This window comes from Mustela erminea, chromosome 1 (genome assembly GCF_009829155.1).
Source record: "Mustela erminea isolate mMusErm1 chromosome 1, mMusErm1.Pri, whole genome shotgun sequence".
NCBI classification, from domain to species: Eukaryota; Metazoa; Chordata; class Mammalia; order Carnivora; family Mustelidae; genus Mustela; species Mustela erminea.
Genome location: NC_045614.1, coordinates 21606102 through 21627274, shown reverse-complemented (window position 1 = coordinate 21627274; position 21173 = coordinate 21606102). Strand labels below are relative to the sequence as shown.

The 21173-nt window shown below is 57.4% G+C and overlaps 1 protein-coding gene across 2 annotated transcripts in view; it reads right to left on the bottom strand.

The window, feature by feature from the left end:
• The window catches only part of DNAH1 (dynein axonemal heavy chain 1), a 74980-nt gene extending 73195 nt beyond the window's left edge, over window positions 1-1785 (bottom strand). For both annotated transcript variants that reach the window (XM_032321474.1, XM_032321483.1), the window contains exon 1: window positions 1694-1785. The gene's annotated coding sequence lies outside the window, so the exon portion shown is untranslated. The remainder of the gene's footprint in view (window positions 1-1693) is intronic.
• Between the last annotated feature and the right edge of the window lie 19388 nt (window positions 1786-21173).

Below are 21173 nucleotides of genomic sequence, written 5' to 3'. Positions count from 1 at the left end.
GATAGACAGACAGACACACCTCTATCTCCTGTCAGCCCCACAGGTGATGGTGGTGTCTGTGCGGGAATGAGCAGGGCTGGCGAGAGTGTGAGGACACCGTTGCCAGCAAGCCTCTGCAGGTCACTCTGGGCACTCTCCCCTGTTTGTGTGGGGGAAACTGACCAGTAAGATGGTGGGGGTGACCCCAGCAGGCACAGTGTCTGCAACGGGGAGTGCTATTAGAGGCTTAGATGTGGTTCCTGCAACATCTCATTCAAACCTCTGAGGTGAGAACTGAGACTACCCTCCTTTCCCAGAGCTGGGGAGAATGACGCTCAGAGAGGTTAACGGACCTGCGCAAGTTCAGACAGCCAGCAAGAGGGGCAGTTGGAATTTAAACCCAAGGTATTCTTTCTCCCCAGTCAGATCACCTGGGAGTCCTAATAGCTTGGCTAGCAGAAGCTTTGGGGGTGGATTCACTGTCATTCAACCCCATGTGACCCAACCACCCGCTGGGCACTGGCTGGCTGGACACAAATAAACAAGGGCTTTGGATCCTCACAACAAATATTACTGTCATCTCTAATCCATAAACAAGGAAACTAAGGTCCAGAGAGGACAAGGACCTTGCAAAGGACACACAGCCAGGAAATGGCAGAACCAGAATGGAAATGGAGGTCTTCACTTCTGGCTGACCCAAAGGTCCATGTCCCTAAGCGCCACAACCGTGGTTCTCAAACTGTGCACAGAGGAGCCCTGAGGTTCTGCAAAGTGAGTGCTTATAAGGAGGGGAGCCTAAGCAGAAGGGCTTCAGAGCCATCCACCCCCTGATTCAATGAAGACCCTGCATCTGTTTCACACACCAGGTTCTAGGTAAGGTGTCATATAAAAAGGGCATGTGTGGCTTAAAGGATTTTTGAAGTCTCTTTCCTTGGTGGTGTTAGCTGGCAAACAATATTATGGACAGTAATAACCACAAAGGCTTGGAGTTCTCCCCACCTTTTTAGAGTACTCACCTAAGGTGAGCCCCTCTGTGCTTCCCCAGCTGTCATAGGCTCCTCCCTCCAGTGAACATCTCCCTGTATTCTATGTGCACACCTGTCTGCCCTGCCAGGTGATCATGAGAGCTGCAAATGCAGGAATTTTCAAGTAACGTTGATCTCTGAAACCTCACGACCTACCGCGGGACTGGACAGGGGCCTGGCTCACCGTAGGTGCCAAGAAAGTGCTGGCTAAATGATTCCATGAATAAATGAAGTGAGTCAAGCAAGAAAATCAGTTAATGTCTATAACCACTCCGAGACAGGTGCCGCAGTACTCTGCGGATTTGCAGGTGGGGATAGGGAGGACTAAGAACGGACACAGGTGACGTTAGGTTAGGGACTGAGGGTTTGGTGGAGGTGGGCTCCTTCCCTGCAGGTGCCTTCCGCAGGGCGGGGAGCGGGACGGGGGAAAGGCCACAGCCTCGCCAAGCGGGGGGAGTGGCAAAACACCGGCCTAGTAAGTACCGGACTTTTCTGCAGGGTTGTTTAAAAGCGCGCCTCACTCCTTTCCCACGGGCCAAGGCTGGGGAAACGGGGTGCGCAGACTCGTACGTAGGAACGTGGATCTTGGGCCGGGAGGGCGTCCTCCTCCCGGTTCACTCGCCCTCTGCGCCTAGTCGAGGTGCCCCTGCCCCTTCTCGCCCTGCGGACCCTCGGCGCCACCGACTTACCGGCTCCAACGAGCGGAGTGGGGTCAGGCGGCCCGTCTCTAGGGAGGGACGCGGAGCCTGTTGCTAGGGGGCGGGGCCATCATCGCGGCGGGCGGTACTTCCGCCCGCGAACGCTCCAGGGGTCTGCTCGGGCTCCGGCTCCCGACGCTCCCCTAGGCCCGCGCTTGCCGCTTCCCTCACCCGGAGGGTGGGTTGGGGACAGGGACCGCCCCCTAGGCGGTCAAACCCGGGCTCCGTTACCCATCTCCCCTCCCGCACTCTCCTAGAGTAAGAGACAAAACAGCCCGTACGCAGTGTGAGGACTTTGATTGCATCCTAGTAAAAATAAAATAAAAATTAAAGTTATGTAAATAATTGGGGGGTAATAATTGAGGAAGTTCGTATCTAAGCCACAGCTGTGAGCCAGATGGTTAGGTCGCTGCGGAAAGGGTCGCTTCTGTTCTGTGGCGGCTCAGCTTACACACACACACACACACACACACACACACACACACACACACCTGGCTACAACTCCTCAACTCCTCAGGGTGGGCAGAGGTGCTCCTGCACCCCCCTCCCCCATCTCTGGCCTCAGGTGCCCATCTGCTCCAAAGACCTGGCATGGGTTCAGGCTTTGATCCTCCTGTCTGTCCTAAATATTGAATTTCTGCTAGTTTTCTTCGATGTGAAAAAATGGTATTGTGGTTATATAGGAGACTGTCCTTGTCTTAATATGTGGGCCGAAGAATTTCAGGACAAATGCCAGGACGTCCGCTGCTGTGACTTCCTTTCAAATGGTTCAGCTAAATTTATATAAAGATAAGTATAGAGAGGAGATGAAACAAAAGCAGTCCAATACTAACAATTGAGAAATGTGAAAGTTTACAGATATCCGGTGTATTAGTCTTAACGTTTTTTTTTTTTCCTCTAAGGGTAAGAGGTGGGTTACAAACCAAAAGAAAATTGAAAAACAATACCTCAACCTGAGAACCCTTACCCAGGGAGCCCTCTCAGAATTGGCCTCATTTTGTAGATGGGGAAACTGAGGCTTGGTAAGGCAGGTTGGTGTTGGGGGAGGTGGTAGGACCTGAGGTTCCTTAGACAAATGTCCAACTTTACTTGACGTTTTAGCAATGCTGGCTTAGTGCCCAGTTGGAGCTGAGCACTAAGCATTCAGATTTGAACTGGATTCTGCTTTACAAGTGTGTTTGTTGAATGGGCGATCCAGAGAGGCCCGGCCATGAGGAGCACAGAGGCAGAGTGTAAGCTGTGGCTGGAGACAGTAACTTGGCCTTTGCACAGGCTTTGCTTCCTCCACCCAGAACACCTCTCTCCACCAGCTCCTGCTTCTGGCCAACTCCTATTCATCCTTCAAGACCCAATGCTGGTACAACTTTCCCGAAGCCCAAACTGTGGTGTTATTTGCTTTCCTTGTTGGCATTCACATGGTAGGTGCTCAGTGACCATTGCGGAAGGAAAGAAGGGGTAAGAGGGAGATTGGGGGCAAAGGTGGCCACAGCTCTTTGAGGAGACAAAGACCCTCAAAGCCCTGTTTCGGGCCAGCCTGGCTCCTTTGTGGGTCTGGGGATAGGCCATGTACCCTATTCAGCCTATAGATAAGCACCTGCTTCTCGGCTTTTTCCTGGCACTCCCTACACTGGGTACAGCTGTCCAAAAAGCTGCAGTACCCATCCGGGTTGCCAGGGCAACATCAGCCCATGGTGGGACGTCAGGGATGACAGGGGCAGAGCGCTAATCCTGGAAAGTTGCCAAGCAACGCAGTGGGTTGATGACATCACAGGGGCCATGGCTGCCAGACAGATGGATAGGCCACTGCAGGATAGGTCCACTCTCAAAAGGCCCAGCCCACAGATCCCCTCACCCCCACCATGAGATGGTCACTGTTGTGTCCCTGGGGTGTGCAGGCCAGGGGTTGTTTCTTCACCCAGCAATCCTGCCAGCTCCACTTTGCCCTCTACAGGTGTGGGCGATGGGCTTGACTGCCTGCCTTCCTCCCTGGCAGGACATTGGGGTCAGTCCCTGCCTTCATGGGTCTCAGATGTCCACCCTCTAATGCCCCCATCTTCTCCAATGGTTGGACACAGGTTCAGGCTTTGCTCTTCCTGCCCTGCCCTGAAGGCTGCCACACCTACCTGTTCCCTGAGGGAGGAACAAGGGGCCGAGCCATGACCCCACCCTGGGCCCCTGCCCCTCCTGCGGTGGGAAGGCAGTCCTCTGCCGTGTATAGGCTGGAAGGGAAGCCAGCCTTGCTCTTGTTGAAATAGATAAGACCTGGTTCCTTCAAGAGTTTGTGAGTGAGTAGGGGTTCTCTACCCTATCTCTGGTGGGCTGGAAGCTTCGGGCTTGGGTGGGCAGGCTGTGCAGGGCTCCCAGGCCCATGCCTTTTGGGGCAGAATTCTGAGGGCATGGCAGGCCCGGACTGCCCCTCCCCTGTGCCTTTCTGCTGCCTGAGCCGAGGCTGGGAACGATGCTTCACCGGCTGCAGAGATGAAAGCCCCATGTGAATAGGAGATAGAATGAGCCCTTCACGTGGCCGGCCGGCCGGAACAGAGGGCGACAGGCATCCAGACAGGATGACTAGAGCTATCACTCCCCACCTGCCCCCAGGCAGCCTCTTGGGCCTCCCAGGATCTCCCTCTGATTTTCTAGGCCAGGGGCCCTGAGCTGCTCCTGAGAGAAACCGAGTCACAGGCATGGGGGCTGTCAGAGGACTGGTTGAGGTCTGGGGCCCACCCTCTCCCTAGGCCTCCTCTGATCTTCCCCCTCTCTTCTATTGGTCAGCTGGTCTCAGCCGCTCCAACCAGCATTTTCTTTGATGAATAAAAATGGAGACAAATTAATTCTCCTTTGATCCATGAGGTCAGCTTGGCAGACAAGACCTTAAAAGCCCAGATCTCAGGGAGGAGTAGAAGTTTCTGGGGGACTGGAAGCTTGAGGACCCCGTGAAGGCTCAGTCCTCATCCTGGCCCCCAGCCCTAAGCCATTCCCACCTGAACTCACATGGAGCTTCCCAGCTGGATTCTCCTCCCTCTTTCAGTTTTTCTACAACTTCCCACCCCATCTCAGGCTACACTTCCTCAGGAAGTCCTCCTTGATTGCCTCAGCCCACAGAACACACTTATACTCTCCTCAGGGGCGCCTGAGGACCATGGCCAGTACCACCTGGCAGGTGACCAGATGTTGGTCCACTGCTGGGTCACCCAACTGGAGGGCGGCTTAAACAACGGGGATAGTGGGGTGCTGTGGTGCTGCTTTTCCCCGCAGCCCTGCCAGTCCATCAGTCCTGAATTCTTATGGGTTGACTAGGATACAGAGCACCCCACATTGGGGCCACCCCTCTGGAGATGGCAGCCACCGAGAGCAGCCCAGCTGCACACAACCCCGTCTTCATACCCTTTCCCCAGCCTACCCACCTCCGACCTGCAATTCCAAACCATGCTCCAGAATAAGGTCTAGAATGCTGAGGCCCAGCTCTCCAGGAGCAGGAGCCAGGAGGGGGTCCAAGTGATTGGCCCCCAGACAGTGAGATCTTCCACAAGAATTTCCATGGGACACCAAGGAGCTACAGAGGCAGCTGTCTGTCATAATTAGGCTCTGAGTGCTTCTGATTTCCCTTTGGCCCCAAGGAACTCAGTGAACACCGACTGAATGATCTTTCTGCAGACTGGGACTAGCCTCATTATCTTGCCTCCACGATCCACCAAGTGCCCGCACCACCCCCACTCCTCCAGGGAACCTGAGTTCACTGAGTCTGGAAACCAGCCTGCCATTCTGACCTACCCCTAGAAAGTTCTTTGAACAGGGCAGGAGGTCAAGATTCTGCTGCCAACTCAGTGGAAAGTCTCTTCCCTTGCTAGGTCTCAGTTTTTCCATCTGCACAGTGGGGTACACAAAACATGCCGAGGTCTGCCCTGGGGCCTCCTGTACGGAATGGCCTGAGGAACACCAGGACAGTTGCTGTGCCCCCAAATGCCTCCATTCCTGGCAAAAGCTTTGCCCCTGCCACACATCTGAGACGGAGTGTGTAAGAAACTCCAGACAGGTCAGGAAGGCTGGTTTGTTGCAGAGAGGAAATTCCTCATTGTCAGAGAGGTGGGCGCTGCCATCGGTGGCCGGCCTGTGCCGACCTGGGGAGGGTGGGGGACGGGGCATTCAAACAGCCAGGGCAGCAGCTGGAGCTGATCGCCTCCTTGGCAATCTACTCCCACCCTCCAGGTGGGCAAACTGAGGGGGCAAGAAGGGAAGGGCCTTGCCCAAGTACAAGCGGAACCTGGGGCTGTCACATAGGATATAGGGAGTCACTAGAATGTGGGCCACAAGACAAAAACCAGTTGCCATGGGGATCCCCAATCATTTCCGGGAGCAGGGGGGCGCTGGCCGGCCTCCTACTTCTCCTGCCCCATTGTCCCCCCATTCCACCACCTGCTGGTAGGATGCCAGAGAACCAGACAATACAGTTCCTTGGATCTCAGTTTCCCCACCTGAAGTGGAACACCAGAGACCCCGCAGGCGGTCTCCGTGGGACCCCGTGGGAGTGTGCACTCTTCCTGTTGTGTGTATTGTATGTGTGTGGGAAGTGAATTCCATAATAATCCTGATCAGTCATTCAAGAACCTGGCACTGATGGGTTCCCTGCCTAGGTCCCCTCGACCCTGAGGGTCCCCTGGAAAATGTCATCTCCCCCTCCAATCTGTGATCCCTAAGTATGCAGGATGGCATTCAGGTCTCCAAGTGTTCTAACAGAGGTAAGCGGGCCTGAGGGTATTGCAGAAGACAACCCCTTCCCTCTGCTCTTCCCAACCTCGCTGTCTAACCTGACCTGCTCTGGCGACATCCAGGCCTCAGAGCTCCTTCCAAGCAGAGAGAAACTTACTCGTGGAGGTCGTGAGGGCAGAAATGACTGCTCCCATTTTATAGGTGAGGAGACTGAGGTCCCCTAAGGAGCCCTTGAGATGAGCACACCCACCACTGGGCAGGCAGAGCTGGCTTGGCAGTTGGACCCTCCGTCCTTCCCCAGGGCCCTCCCTGTGACCCCTCCTGGTCCCACCGCCCCTCTTGGCTAGCCCTCAGAGCAGGCAGCTGGGCCTGGGGATGGGCAGGGAGCACCTTGGGAAGAACACCAGGGCTGGGGAGCAGATGTGGGGGAGGGCAGCAGGTGCAGGATAATGGGGCCACCAGGGGAGGCACAGGGAGCAGGTGCTGCCATGGAGGGGGTGAGGTTCCCATTGTGTGCCCGGTTCTGGTGGGTATGGAACAGGAGGGGGAACCCCTGAGAGCCCCTGGGCCATCCTGGCTTATGCTCAGAGGTCATCCAGATGCCTGGGCCCAGGCACATAGCCAAGCCCCTCCCCTGGGTCCCAGCAACCCTCCAGGTTGCCATGACAACCAGCACTTTCATCCCTGTCCCTTTGTCTGGTCACGGTCCAGCTTTTGTGACCAGTCATAATTAGCAGGGAGGGGGATACCCTCAGCAGGGGTGGAGCTGTGAACCCAAGACAGAGCAGGGGCTGCCGAAGGGCAGGTTACAGAACACTGGAGATCAGAAAGCCTGGGATTTTCTGGCCACCAACCCTGCAGCCACCTCTCCTGGCCGCGGACCACACCCTCAGAGCTGGGTCGACAAGCCTGGGGGTGACCCAGGCCCCAGGTGCTCCTGTCCCCTCTCTGCACCTCACTTTCCCATGCATGCATGGAGCTACAGGCCACCTGTCTCCCCTGGTGCACCATGGTGGGGGTGGTGAAAAGAGTACAGGCCAAACCTGAGTTGGTTTAACTCTCCTGTACAACTGGGGAAACTGAGGCAGAGAGTAAAGCTCGGCCTTGGCCGGGATCAGGCCACGGTTACCAAGACCACCTGGGGGACCCAGCACCTCAAGGCAGGCCCCCAAATCAAACAAAACTGAGCCTCAGGAGGTGAGGTGGTCCCTCCACTGACGTACCGCAGAGGGAGGAGCCTGGCCACCAGGATCTAGGGGCGGGGCGGGGGGGGTGGGGGGGAGCCGTCTGTGCCGGCCCAGGTCCCACCTGCTATGTGACTTTGGGCAAGTCCCTTCTTCTCTTGGAGCCCCAGTGTGTAAAAACAAGGTGAGTCTATAGTAACAGCAAGCCCTCCCTCCTGCAGCGGGAGAAGAAGGAGTAAGTCCTCTTCTGCACAAAGCCAGCTCCTTGCCCAGCCCCACAAATAGCCCACATCTTCTGCTCCCCTGGCCTCACCCCTGGCACCCAGGACTTGGCCTCCCTGCATCCACCTTTCCTCACTGCTCTGGGCCTCTGCACTGTCGGTTCTTCCTCAGTGGTGCTCTTTTCCCTCAGACAAGAAACAGAGGTCTCAGGCCCCTGGGAGTTGGTGAGCACGACCACTGCAGTCTTATATGGAAAGGAGGTGACGTGCCCCAGAGACACCTACTGGCAGACACCTCCCTCCAGGTGGGGCTGCGCCCCTCCTTCTCAGCCAGGGCTAGTCCCCCTGAAAGAGAGACCTGAGAAGAAGGGAGCCAGAAGGAGGGGCCAAGGCGGCTCCTACTGCTGGAGGGAATACTGAGCAAAGAACCCATCCGAACCACTCAGCCATCTCAGGAAAATGTTACTTCTTCTTTGCCGTGAACGTCTTCCTCTGGGACTAGCTCTGTGTCTGGGCTGGGTGTGTGTGGGACACAGCAGAGCCTGCCGCCTGAGGCTGGCAGGGGACTTCTGGGGCCAAGGCCATGCCAGGCGCCCCACACATCCTGTCATTATTCCTCATACCAGCTCTAGAAGGTGGTGACTGACATTGTTTCCCCTTTTATAGGCTGAGATACTAAAGCTCAGAGAGGTTAAGCTGTCTTGGGAGAGGGGATCAGCAGACCTACCAGAGGTGTGGGAAAGGGTCAGAGACAGAGCTGAGGCCACTGTTAGCTAGAAAACACTGCAAGGCTCAGGGTATTAGCTTAGGATAAAACCTTTTTTTTTTTTTTTTTTTTTTTTTTAGGGACACCTGGGTGGCTCAGTCAGTTAAGGATCTGCGTTTGTCTCAGGTCATGATCCCAGGGTCCTGGGATTGAGTTCCACATGGGGTTCCTTGCTCAGCAGGGAGCCTGCTTCTCCCTCTGCCTGCTGCTCCCATTGCTCGTGTTCACACACTCTCTCTCTGACAAAAAAATAAATAAAATCTTAAAAAAAATAACACCCAACATTTTTTTAAGTAGGCTCCACACCCAGCGTAGAGGCAAACTTTAGGGCTTGAACTCATAACCCTGAGATCAAGACCTGCATGGGGATAAAGAGTCAGACACTTCACTGACTGAGCCACTCAGGCGCCCCACCAAAGCACTTCTTACAATGCCCGGAGCCAAGGGACTGGGTGCCCAGGTGGCAGGGAGCCCCCCGTCATGAGAGCAGGCAGGAAGAAGCCGGATGGGGTACCTGTCCCTGGGCATCAGAATGGAAATGGGGTACCGGCTCAGAGCATGTCAGACACTAAGGGGTCAATCCCAGCCCTACCCCAGCCCTGGAGGGAGCGGAGAAGGCAGGACACCCAGATAGGGATTAAAGACAGAGGGGACACCCTGTCCAGAATTAGCCCCCTTGTCCCGACCCCAAGGTTGGCTTCCACTGTGTTAGAAATCTCAGAGGACCAGGGACAGGGCACAGATGGGGACATAAGGCTAGGAGTCAATGCCTACAATTTTGCATCCTAGATACTTTACTTGCCTCACTCTAGTCCCGCCCCCGTGGGGGTCTCAGAACCCAGCCCTACTCCCAAAGCCCCTCTCCTGGAGGCTGTGGGCTCTTCCTTCCCCACCCCCTTTCAGCCAACCAGTGCACCAAGTCCACCCTCCCACTGCCCCCTCCCACTTCCCCAGCCTTAGACCCCTCCGTGCCCCCCCCACTGGCCCCTTCCCTGATTGGCCCCTCATTCTCCACATACCCTCTGACCAGGAGGCCTTTAGTTTTGGGCACTGAAACTGACGCCCTCCTCAACCTGGGTCATAGTCACCACAGTGCCCACAGCGTTCCTCGAAGGTCTGACAACTCTGTGTGGCCTGGAGCCATTAGTAGGTCTCCCTCCTCAGAGAGACCAAAGGTGTCACGGGGGCAGGGTCCAACCTGCCTCAGCCAGCCTTGCGTCCCCAGCCCTGGCCCTGCAGCCTGGCCCGGATGGGAAGCCTAGTGAGCTGCAGCCAAATGGACAGAGTGAATGGGATGGGACCACAGCTGCAGGGACGTCCTGGAACTGGGGCAGGAAGTAGGTTTAGGAAGACATCTGGGTGGGAGACTGAAGGGGCCAGCAGGTCTGCTGCAGAGGCCCCAGACTTGAGTGGCCGCACTCCCACCCTGAACCACAGAGAGGGCATCTTAGAGCCACACACCTGCAGAACGGAACCTGAGTGGGGATTTGGGCCAGAAGGAGAGGGTGACTTAGGTGGATTCCTACAGGTCCCACCAGCTGCCTCACCAGGAGGCATACATTCCCCTTCGGCAAAGCCATTTGAGGATCTTCCTGGGGACTGTCACAGGGAGTGAGGGAATGCAATGGACCAGCCACAGCGGGCCCACCCTATTTGGTGAGCAGGGAGGATGCCTGCTGGTGATTTTGTGCATCCCTCCCCCAGGACCCCAGTCCCAAGGCACCCCTGCAGAGAGGAGAACTAGCAAGGTTGGGAGCCCAGGTTTCCCAGGGCCTGGCTGACCTTGACCCTGGGCCACTGCTCTCTGTAGGTGGTCCAGGCTTGCTGGAGTTCCCACCCCTCACAGCCCCGCAGCAGCCTCCCGAACTCCCTGGCGGGCTTCCAGGCCTCGGAGGAAGCCACCACCTCTGCCGCCACCATTACCGCCCGCCACCACGGCTGCTTCTTCGAAAATGCAATTACAGCAAACAGCCGCCGCCTCACTTGAGCCTCGCCATCCACACCTGGAACTAATTAACTTAATTAGGCCTTAATGAGCTACACTGGTCGGAAGGCCTATTTTTACTTAATTATTCCCTAATGTGCTTGGCATGGAGGAGCAAGGGACCTGGAGGATGGCTTTGGCGGCGGCAGCTGCCTCCTCGCCCCGCAGAGGGGATACCCAGGAGTGATGCCCGCCTGCCACGAGTGGGCCCCACGGAACTGGGAGTTTGGGCATGGGAATGAGGCAGGGACCATGGGCCACACCTGTGGGGACAGAGCCCCTCCCCCCGCCCCATCATTTTGCCTGTCCTGCCTCAGCTGAAGCTGAAGGGAATTACTCCTCCAGCTGCCTCCAATCGGGAGGCCGCTGCCCAGAGAGGTCAGGGGCTTACCTGAGGACGCACAGCTAACTCCTGGTGTTAGAGGGGGAAGTAGTCCCCGACACTCTGACGGAACATTTTAAGCCACGAAGGGGTCCTGTGAAGGTGGGCACAAGGCCTGGTTACCTGGACAGCTGGCCTTCAGGGTTTCCATGGTAACACCTTCCAGCCCATTTGGAAAGCCAAATTTGTGGAATCAGCTTATTTCTCCAGCTTTGGGGTGGGGGGAGGTGGTCTTGGCTCACCCGGTTGACGTGGGAGAGGCGTTGAGAGGAGGGTCCTTCCCAACTGGCCCATGCTTTGGCCCTTCTGGAGACCTCCAGATGATTGGCTCATTTGAATCTCTGTGTTCCTAGAGCTGACCAGGGACCTTGGGTCTTGTGTCTCCGCTAAGTATGATGAGCTCCCTCTCTCTCTCCAGCAGCACTGTCTCTGGAACTTCAGGCTTAAGCCTGACAACTGTTTCCTTCCTGCCCCCAGCCCTCAGTCTCCCTGTCACCAGCCCGTTCTTCCTAGCATCCCCCTCTCCTGAAAATGGCCACACGGTTGGCTCATGTGCCCAAGACAGGAACTACATTGCTACCCTGACAACTCTCCCTCACAACCCACAGCCAACAGTCAGGAGGGGTCCTGTTGGTCTGGTTTCCAAACAAAATCCCAGATGCAATCTTCCTATCCCCTGCCAGCAAGCATCCTAGTCCTGGCTGCCATCCTCTCCCAGGTCTGCCCCGGTCTCCCAGCCTCCAAACCACTGCCACAGTTTTTTTTTTTTTTTTTTTTTTTAAATCACTCCTAGGGAGGGGAATCACTCACCAGTTTAAAACACTTCAATGTTGGGACGCCTGGGTGGCTCAGTTGGTTGGACGACTGCCTTCGGCTCAGGTCATGATCCTGGAGTCCCGGGATCGAGTCCCGCATCAGGCTCCCAGCTCCATGGGGAGTCTGCATCTCTCTCTGACCTTCTCCTAGTTCATGCTCTCTCTCACTGTCTCTCTCTCAAGTAAATAAATAAAATCTTTAAAAAAAAAAAAAAAAAAAAAAAAAACACTTCAATGACTCCCTGTCCACACAGAATAAAATCTACAGGCCCCACCCTGACCCGTAGAGGCCTGCCTGCCTCCCAGGTCTCATCCACCTCCTTCTCTTTTCCTTGCCCCAGTCATGTGAGTTGTCCTTTAGTACCTCAGGGCCTTTGCACCTGCGGCTCCTTCTGCCTGGAATGCTCTTCCATGGCAGCTCTTGGAGGTCCCAGAGCCTCAGTTTCCCTATTGGCACAACATCGGCACTGCCTCCCATCTCCTCTTACTTCCCTGCTCCCAGGACCTAGGAAAGCTGTGGATGGTCTTGGGAAGGTATGGCCCTGCATCCCATGCCTTATGGAGGGGAGGGGAGGCAGGGGTCTCTGGACACACCCCCTCCCGTGATTCCCTGCCCCTTCCCAGGAAAAGGAGCCTCCGGGCAGGAGAACTCCCTGAGGCTGAGTGTGATCTGCTTGGGCTCCAGAAGTCGCCAGCCATGTTGGGCTGCCTCTTAGGGTCAGCACTGCCATGTCTGGCTTTACCATCTCCCTTGCTCTGAGGCTCAGTTTCCCTCCTAGTCCCATGAGGATAACAGTAGGCCTTGTAGTCTGTGGCCACACAGGGCCGCCATGAGCAGCCACCGAGCCAGTGGGTATGAGATGGTGGCTCTTCAAAGCCTTGAAGACAAGACAGATCCAGCTAACGGTGGCATCTCAGGCAGATAGCTTGGGGGAGGAGGGGCTTGGAATGCTCAGACCCCCAATCTCAGTCACCCCTGCCCTGCCCTGGGGTTGCGGGGCTGGCAGAGTCCATAAGGGATGAGAGAGGCGGGGTCAGGGACTCCTCCAGCCCTGGAAACTGCCTTTCTGCCCCCACTGACTCTCCCATCCTGTGCTGTCCGAGGCTGCCTGTCGTTGTCACCCCCGCTCCCCCTCAACACACACACACACACATGGTGTCTGCTGCCTGCCTCCCTCCCAAGTACAGGCAGCTGCTCCGGCCTCCATGCTGGAACCCGAATTGAATGAGCTTTTCCACAATGTCGCCTCCCGCTGACGGCTCCTAATTGCATGTTGAAGCCATGCGATGGAGCCCAACTTACACTAATTATGTCATTACCCTAATTAAGTAAATACTGTATGTGTTAATTGGCAGAAATCGCTTTGGGGTCTGGGCAGGGGGGAGGAGGCCTGTGTACCCTGGGTTCTCATACAGGAGGGGTGGGGGGTAACTGCTGCGAGGGTTACATTCCTCCCTCAGTTCTGCAGGTCCTGCAATCACCCAAGTGGGCTTTGGAGAGGACCCTCAGCCTCCACCCTGCACAGGCTCCCCACCCTGCTCCACGGAGAAGAAGCACAAGGTGCTGAATAGGTGGTTGGAGCCCCAAGCTGGAGGCCTGCCTTTGCCCGACAGGCTGGTGGTCTTGAACAAGCCTTTTTCCTTGCCCGACATCCTCCCAGCACCTCAGCCACCCCAGAGCCTGTGGACTCTCAGTCAATGGGCACAGGGGCATCAGAGAGACTCAGTGTCCTGGCAGGACTGAGCAAGCCGCTGCCGTCCGTCTATGGGACCTCAGTTGGGTGGGTGACCTGGGGCAGCAGGAGGGAGAAAGGTTGATGGCAGAGCAAAGCCGTAGGCCGATCTAGCACCAGTGTGAATCAGCAAAGGAACAAACAGGGCTGGCATTCCCCCAGATGCCGTGTGAGGTGGGAAGATCGGAGGAAGTCTGGAGGGCTTCCTGGAGGAAGAGGACTTCATCTATAAAGGAGAGGAAATCTGGGCTTCAGAGCTCAGATGACCTTTCACTGTGTGATTTTGTTCCCCAAATGTTTATTAGTATGACTCATTTGATACAAGAGGTTTTAGGAGTTTTCTCTTTTGTTTTTTGTTTGTTTATTTGTTTGTTTAAGTAAGCTCTGCACTCAATGTTGGGCTAGAACTCATGACCCCAGGACCAAGAGTCCCATGCTCTACCAACTAAGCCAGCCAGGCACCCCTCATGGTGTGATTTTTTTACATGCCACACTTAACTATAACCTTTGGATGGGGGTGAGGAGGGATAAGAGAGAAGTCCTCTGAAGGAGAGCCTCCAGATGGGACTCCAAACAGTTGAGAGCACCGGGTGGGACAGAAGGAATGCCAGCCCTGTATCAGGGACCATCGCGTAAACCCCAGTATGACCAGAGCCCCCATCCTGCCCTTGTTAAGCCAATCAGCATGGACCTGCTATCAAGATGGCCCCATCCCTCCCTGCCTTGTCCCTCATGGGGTTGTGGGGAGGGCGCAAAAGCAAGAATTCAGCGCTGGGGGCCAGGGCCTCCAGCAGCTGAGTCTCCTCCATCCCGCTCAGGGCCAGGCCAGGCTGTCCCCCATCTCCTGAGTGTGCCCAGTGGCCACAGCATGGGCTTCCCTGCCCTTCCAGCTCTGCCTTGCCCGCCCTCCACCAGCTCCACAGCCGTCAACCACCACAGGCTTGCTCCGGTGGGCAAGGGCCCCCTGACTCCCAGGCCGGAGGAGCAGAAATGGATTCCTATCTAGCCCGGCAGCCCAATTCTCAGGGGGCCTCGGCCAAGGGCTTCCAGTCCCCAGGCCTCAGCTCCCAGTCGGGGACGTCACTCATTCCTTGCCTGTTCCAGAGCTTCATTCATTCCATACAACTTGGTCTGGGCTCCCTTCGGTTGACTCCAGGAGATGGAAACAGAAGCAGAGAGGAAACTTTCAGTCGCATGCTTACAACTACTCTCAGATAGCTCAGGGAAAAAATGATGCATGATTCTCTCTCTCTCTCTCTCTCTCTCTCTCACACACTCACACACAGAGCCAATACATAGAGCAGGTGAAGTAAAATAGTAACAATAATTGAATATGGCCAAAGGGCATATGAGTATCTTAGACGAGTCTTATTTTGACAACTTTTCTGTAAGTCTGAAATTATTTCTAAATAAAAGTTGGAATGAGGGAGGAAAGGATGGAAGGGAGGGAGGGAAGAAAAGAAGGTGGTAGTTTCCTTCCTTTCTCGGGCTTCCCGGCTACTGGAAGATGTAGTTAGACCAGTGGGAGCTGGGTTGATGTGGCCCTGCTTGGTGGGGCAGGAAGGGCTGAGCAGGTGGTAGGGGGTGGGGCTAGGCAGCGGCTAAGGGGCATCTAGCCCTTACCCTTTCTGTGCAGGGTGGGCAAGGCAAGGGACTGAGTGTCTTCCCCTCTCCCTGTCGCAGTTTCAGGCCAGCCCATGGCTCCTTCCCCTTCTCCTGTTCTCCAGAGAACGTAGGTGCTCTGGAATTTCTAGGAGTCTTCAATGAGACCAGGGGATCTTCCTTTGGTCAGAAGGCTTAGGAAGGCATTCTGTGCCTCTGAGCATGAGAGGAGACTGCACCAGCCCAGAGCACTATGCCCAGGGCCAGAGAGGGATGGGACGACTCTGGGCAAGGCCACCCCACCTCCCCTGTCCCCTGCAGTCCTAACAGCACTCATAGACTTGTCGCTGAGCAGCCCAAACCGACTTCCTGGGTGCCCCTGCCTGGCACAGTTGTACTTAGATGCAGGAGGGAAGTGCCCCATTAGCCTATCCTGTATTAAGCAGCCCCAGAATTGTGGGGTGTGGAGAGGGAGGCCTCTGCTACCGAGGGCCTGTTGTTGAGGGGCTGTGACTCTGGACCCACCCTTGTGGCCCTTTTCCAGCCTCCTCTCTGCCCTGTCCCCAACTCCCCACTCCCTCATCCCTGTCCCTCCTCCGTTCCCCACAGAGCCCACCACCCTCCCCTCCTCCCTTCCTGGGACCCCAAATGCTTTTCCTTAAAAGGGGACTTGCCCCACCCACTTTTCAGGCCCAGCTTCAGACCCTATTGGCCATCCCCTCCCCCAAAGAGACAGTGACACTGGCATCCTGATATGTGGTCAGTCCCTGCGGCCAGCTTGTTCGACCTCCCTCAGAAGGAAGGGGCCCTGCCCACTCTCACAGCCCATCCCCTCTCCCCTTGACCTCCGGCTGCCACTTCAGAGCCTGGACCGCCCCAGAACGGACATGCCCTCCATTCAGGAGACTCTGTCCAGGACGCTGGGGACTGCGGCACCCAGAGGTCAGCAGGGGCCGATTCCTCCATTCGGACACCTTTGTTCTTCTCCCGCCTTTGTCCCCGGCCCCTGTGCTCCCAGCCAGCCCGCCCGCCAGCCCAGCCCCTCTCCTGGCCCTCGCCTGGCGGCCCGCCTCTCTCCCCCATTCCCCTTCGGGGCCTTTGCTCACCCACCCAAGTGCCAGAGCGGGCAGAGGACGGGTGGGGCCCCCTGCCCACCGCGCCGGCCCAGCCCCCAGCCCGCTGCCGGCCCCGCAGCCCTGCCTGTCAGCCGGCTCCCTCTTCTGCCCACGCCCCTCGCCGTGCGGCCCCTCGAACAATCTCTCCCCTCCGTCCCCTCCCCACTTCCTCTCCCTTCGGCGCCGGCCCTTCAGTCCCGGGAGTCGGGCGTGATCTCCCCGCGTTCCCCTCCCTCCCGTCTCCTCCCTCGCCCTCTCCGTCTCTCTTTCCCTCCAGCCTCCGCTCCTTCCCGCTCACTCACCCTCTCCCTCTCCCGCTGCCCCCCTCTCTCTCCCCCACCTCTTTGTTTCAGCGGAGAACTGGCTCCTCGGGACAGTTCCCACACTGCAGTGCCTCTGGTGCGGAGACAGCGCCGCCGAGGTGAGCGGGGAGCCGGGACGCCGGGCGCGGCCGCCGGAGCCCTGGGGGGCGGGCAGGTGGGGACAGCGGCAGTCCGGCGCGGCGCCTCCCGGCCCGGGGCAGCAGGCGCAGCAGTCACAGTGCCCGCTGCCCTGGCAGTCAGCAGGAGCCGAGGGCAGAGGGGCAGCCGTTGGCCGCTGAGGGGGGCAACCCTGCCCGGTGCCTGGCTTCTGTGGGTGGTCTTGGGCTGACGGGGACCCTTGGGGGTGGGGTCGCCGGCACAGGGTGGACGGGAGCTGGGCTGCCCGGAATAGCCACACCTGAAGGTTTGAGTGTATGCCCAGTCCTGGGGTCCAGGGCATTGAACCCTCCTCTGGCAGGGCTGTGGCTGCGAGGTTGCTGGGTGGCAGCAGTGGCGCTGTCCACGGGGCTGTGACCCCTAAAGTGCCTGTCCCCACTGGGATTTGGGGGGCTGGTCAGGGATGTGCTGGGCTGCTCCCACTGCCCAGGTGTGGGGTGTGGGCAGAGAAGGAGTGATCTGCACCCCCACACATACCCACCACAGGCTAGCTGTTTTCACCCCCAGCTCCTGACCACCAGACCCACAGAGCCACATATGGGGAGGGGCACTTCTCCCTCCGCCAGGGGTCTCTGACCAGCTCCCGCAAGATAGGATCCCCAGGACAGCTTTACCCACAGTAGTGAACACTGGGGATTCAGACCAGAGCCCAGATGCTCCTGTGGTCAGCTTCCTGAGCTGGACAGGGAGGGAAGCCGGGGGACAGGGGGAGGAGAAGAACAGGTGGAGACAGAGCCCTGGCTCCCGCATGAGGGCTACAGGTGCAGTTATTAGAGATGACCCAAGGCCATCAGGAGATCCAGAGACCCTGAAGCTGGGCAGGTGGGTAGGAGTGGATGGAAGGGGGCAGAAGCCAGTGCCGGGACCCCGCCCCCTTCTCAGCTGGAGCTGGAGATGGAGAGGCAGAGCTGCATGGGGACAGAGCGTGTGCTGCTCACACTTCTCTAGAGAAGCAAGCAGGGTGGCTCTGCGGGCTGGCTCCTGGAGGAGGAGCAGGAAAGGTTGGGAGTATGCAGAGCCCAGCAGGGAGCTCTCCAGTGAGTGCATCTTGGGGATACAGCCTCTGGTGATCTGGTCTGGGCAGGGCCAGGTCCTAGAGCTCCCTGAACCCCCAGGGAGCCATCCGTGTACAAGGTCATGGCAGGTAGTGACCCATAAGGCAGAGCTGTGGGGAGCATTTGTCCCCCTAGGACTGGGGCACTTGTTTCTGGGACCCAACTCTCCCTCAGCGTCTTCCCTCGCACGGAGCGGGCAACAACGCCGGATGGACCAACATGTACAGAGAGGTGGAATCAGAGCTGCGGGCATCAGGTCTCAAGGGCCCAGGTGGTTTGCCACAGCCCAACCCATCCAGGCCCAAGGGCAGCCCAAACCAGGGGAAGTGGGAAAGGATAAGCCTCGGGACTGGCCCCAGTGATTCCCCGGGAGCAGTTGACCCCAAGGCATCCCTGTCTCAGGGAAAAAGGATACCCATCCTGGCCTGGACTCAGCTCCGCACAGCTCCATGACCCTACTCTCATGCAGGCCATTGGCTACACCCTGCGTGGAGTGTCATTATCCCCCTAGCCCTACATGACCCCTGTCCTCCCCTAGCACACCCTGAATTATCTCACTCTGCCAGGGATTCCTAGCCTGCAGGCAAGCCAGTTCTCCCCCACCCCAGTCAGGGCCTCATCATATCCCTCACACATGATCCAGACCCACAGGGATCTCAGGCTGCCCTCCCCCACCCTTTTTTTTTTCTGAGACAGGAGAGGGCTCTCTCCCAGGGTAGGTCAGCTTACTCTAGCTCTAGCCGACACCCACCCACCCCCACATTGGTTCTGTGACCTCCCAGGGCACGGTGACACCAGCAGCCACTTAAAACTCAAAGACCATCCCTTGCGAGCACTACTCCAGTGGCAGGGGGCCTCCGTCAGTGAGCACCAAGGCCTTGCTGGCTCTAGCCCAGGCCCTGCCCAGAAGAAGGGGGCCTCCTCCCTTCTTTGCCTCCCTCCGGGGCACCCCGCTTCCACAGGGCTTTCCTACCCAGATCCGTCTACCACCGACACCTCCCCAGAGCAGTGAGCAGGACGGGATGTTGTTGTCCCCATTAGACAGAAGGGAAAAGCAAGACCTGGAGAAAGGATGGTGGCAAGACCAGGAACTAGAGCCCAACTCCCACTGCAGGGCTCCTCCCAGGTCTTTTCATTGCCATCCTTGTGAGAGCCTACAGGAGGGCAGGGTGCCTGCGCTCACCAAAGCCTCCACCAGGTGCCCAGCTGCTCCGCCTTCCAGATCCGCAAGACCCTGAAGGCCCTGAGAGGGGTGTGTGAGCCAGGGCTTCTAACCCTGGTTCCAAAGTGGACACCTAAATGGTCACCTGGACTGGCAGAAGGCTGGTGTGGTGAGGCTGCTGAGGGGCAGGCAGAAAGGAGCTGAGAGGGGTTCCCCAGCCCGGGATGCACCTCTCTCTCTCACCTGTTGGACTTCCTCCACCTCCTGGCGTGTCCCCCTAGTATCCCCCATCCCTGCAGTAAAGAAGGCCTCAGCCTCCCAGTCCTGAAACAGCCTCCTGGCACCACTCCTTGCCAAAATCCCAGGAGGCTTGCCACCACCGTCCATGTGAAGTCTGATCCCCACTGCAGGGACATGAAGCCCTTCATGTGGGCCTCTACCAGCCTTTATAGCTTCTTTGCCCAACTTCTTCACTGTATCTCCAGCAGGCTGACCACACCAAACTGTGTGTCCTCCCCCCAGGGCAGAGCGGAGCATGGCTCAGATGCGGGGCTGGACACACAGCTGTGTGCACACATCCCCACACACATGTGCACAGATGTGCATAGAGATGCAGACACGCACGCTGTGCAGAAACCCGTCACCCAACCCCATGTGGTTTTCTACCAAATCATACATGCAGCGGAACTGTAAAATCTAAGCCAAAAAGGGTCCGACAAATCTGTTTTGTGTTCCAGGGCAGGCCAGGTGTGGTTACATCACCATCCCTAAGCCGCCGAGGGCCAGCAGGGAGGCAACAGGGGATCCCTGACTCTGGTTGAGCACTCTCTGGGCTCCAGGGTCTCTGAGCCCCACAGGGTGTGGGCAAGCAGGTCTCGACCTGGCTCTCCTTCTGGTCCTGTGGCAGACTTGCTGGGCAGCCCCAAACAAGCCACCTTCCCTCTCCATTTCTCCAGCTATGAAATATAGGGACTTGGATTAGCCGATACCTAAGGGCTGGCCAGGCCCACTGCCCAGCTCGTCTTAGTTCATGCGAAGTACAGAGAACGGAAGGGCCTGTAAAGGTGGCAGCAGTGTGTGCGTGGGGGATGCTGGACAGACACCCTGCACAGCAAAAGCTTCCAGGTGGGGCAGGGAAAGCTTCAGGGAATGGAAATGAGGTGGGCGCAGGGGCAAGAGGAACCTGAGCCAGGAGAGAAGGAAGCCAAGAGCCACAGGATGGGAGCAATTATTTTGACCCATAATTGAAATTTATGGAGCAAATAATAAGTCCTATTGAACACTCACCATGCAGCGTCTATCTCATATTGTCCTCTAGATTGAAGCCAAATATATCTGTTCTCATCTTGGGGATACCAAATGAGCAAAGCTAATGGGTTAGGCCCCATCCAGCCCCTGGCCTCCCAGCCCCTACAAACACAGGCATATGGCAAGGGCCAAAGAGGCACAGGGGTGCCCTCTGGCAAGACCCCACCCACACCCAAACCCTTCAGCAGGCATGTAAGTGGCCTAGTGCACAAGTAGCAGTCCATCCCCTACCTCTGGCCACCCACATGTGTGTGCTCACATGCCGCCACACACACACACACATACACACACTGAGGACAGGGCAGACAAACACTCAAACTTCTGCCACAGGCCCGGCCCTCCTGTCCTGCTCTTGCCTGGAACTTGACACCCCACGCTAACTCTCGCACTCCCAAGGGCAAGGACTGAAACAGGGAGGTTGTCAGAGGAGCAACAGGGCGCAGGCATCTCCACGTAGGGGTCGCACCCCCAGACTACGACCCTGCCGTCAGAGGAAACTCTGCACCAGTTGAGAAGGAAAGGAAGCGGTGCCCTGTATCCGGGGGGTGCCTACTCCCCTCTTCTCCCCTCTTCCCTCCTCTTCCCTAAACCTCCCTGGCCTCCGAGCCTGGTTCACGTGACTCGCCTCAGCTTGTCCCCAGGTCACCAACCATGTGCCAGCTAGGCTGTCCAGAGCCCAAGTAGGTGAAAGGGAGACACTTCCCAGGGGGAGGGCGTGCCAGCCCTGGCCCAGAGCCCCTCATACCCCTGGAGACGAGGGCACAGCCAGGGTGGAGGGGACCAGAAGGAGCAGCCCCAGGCCTCGCTGTTCTCTATGGCTTTTTATTCCTATGTGATTTTACTGCTCACTCATATAGGGATTGGAGCCGTGGCGTACGGCGGGGGCAGCCAGCGGAGGGCTCGGATCCTGAGCAAGGGGGCCCGGAGAGAGGTAGGATGGCAGCCCTGCCCTCTCCTA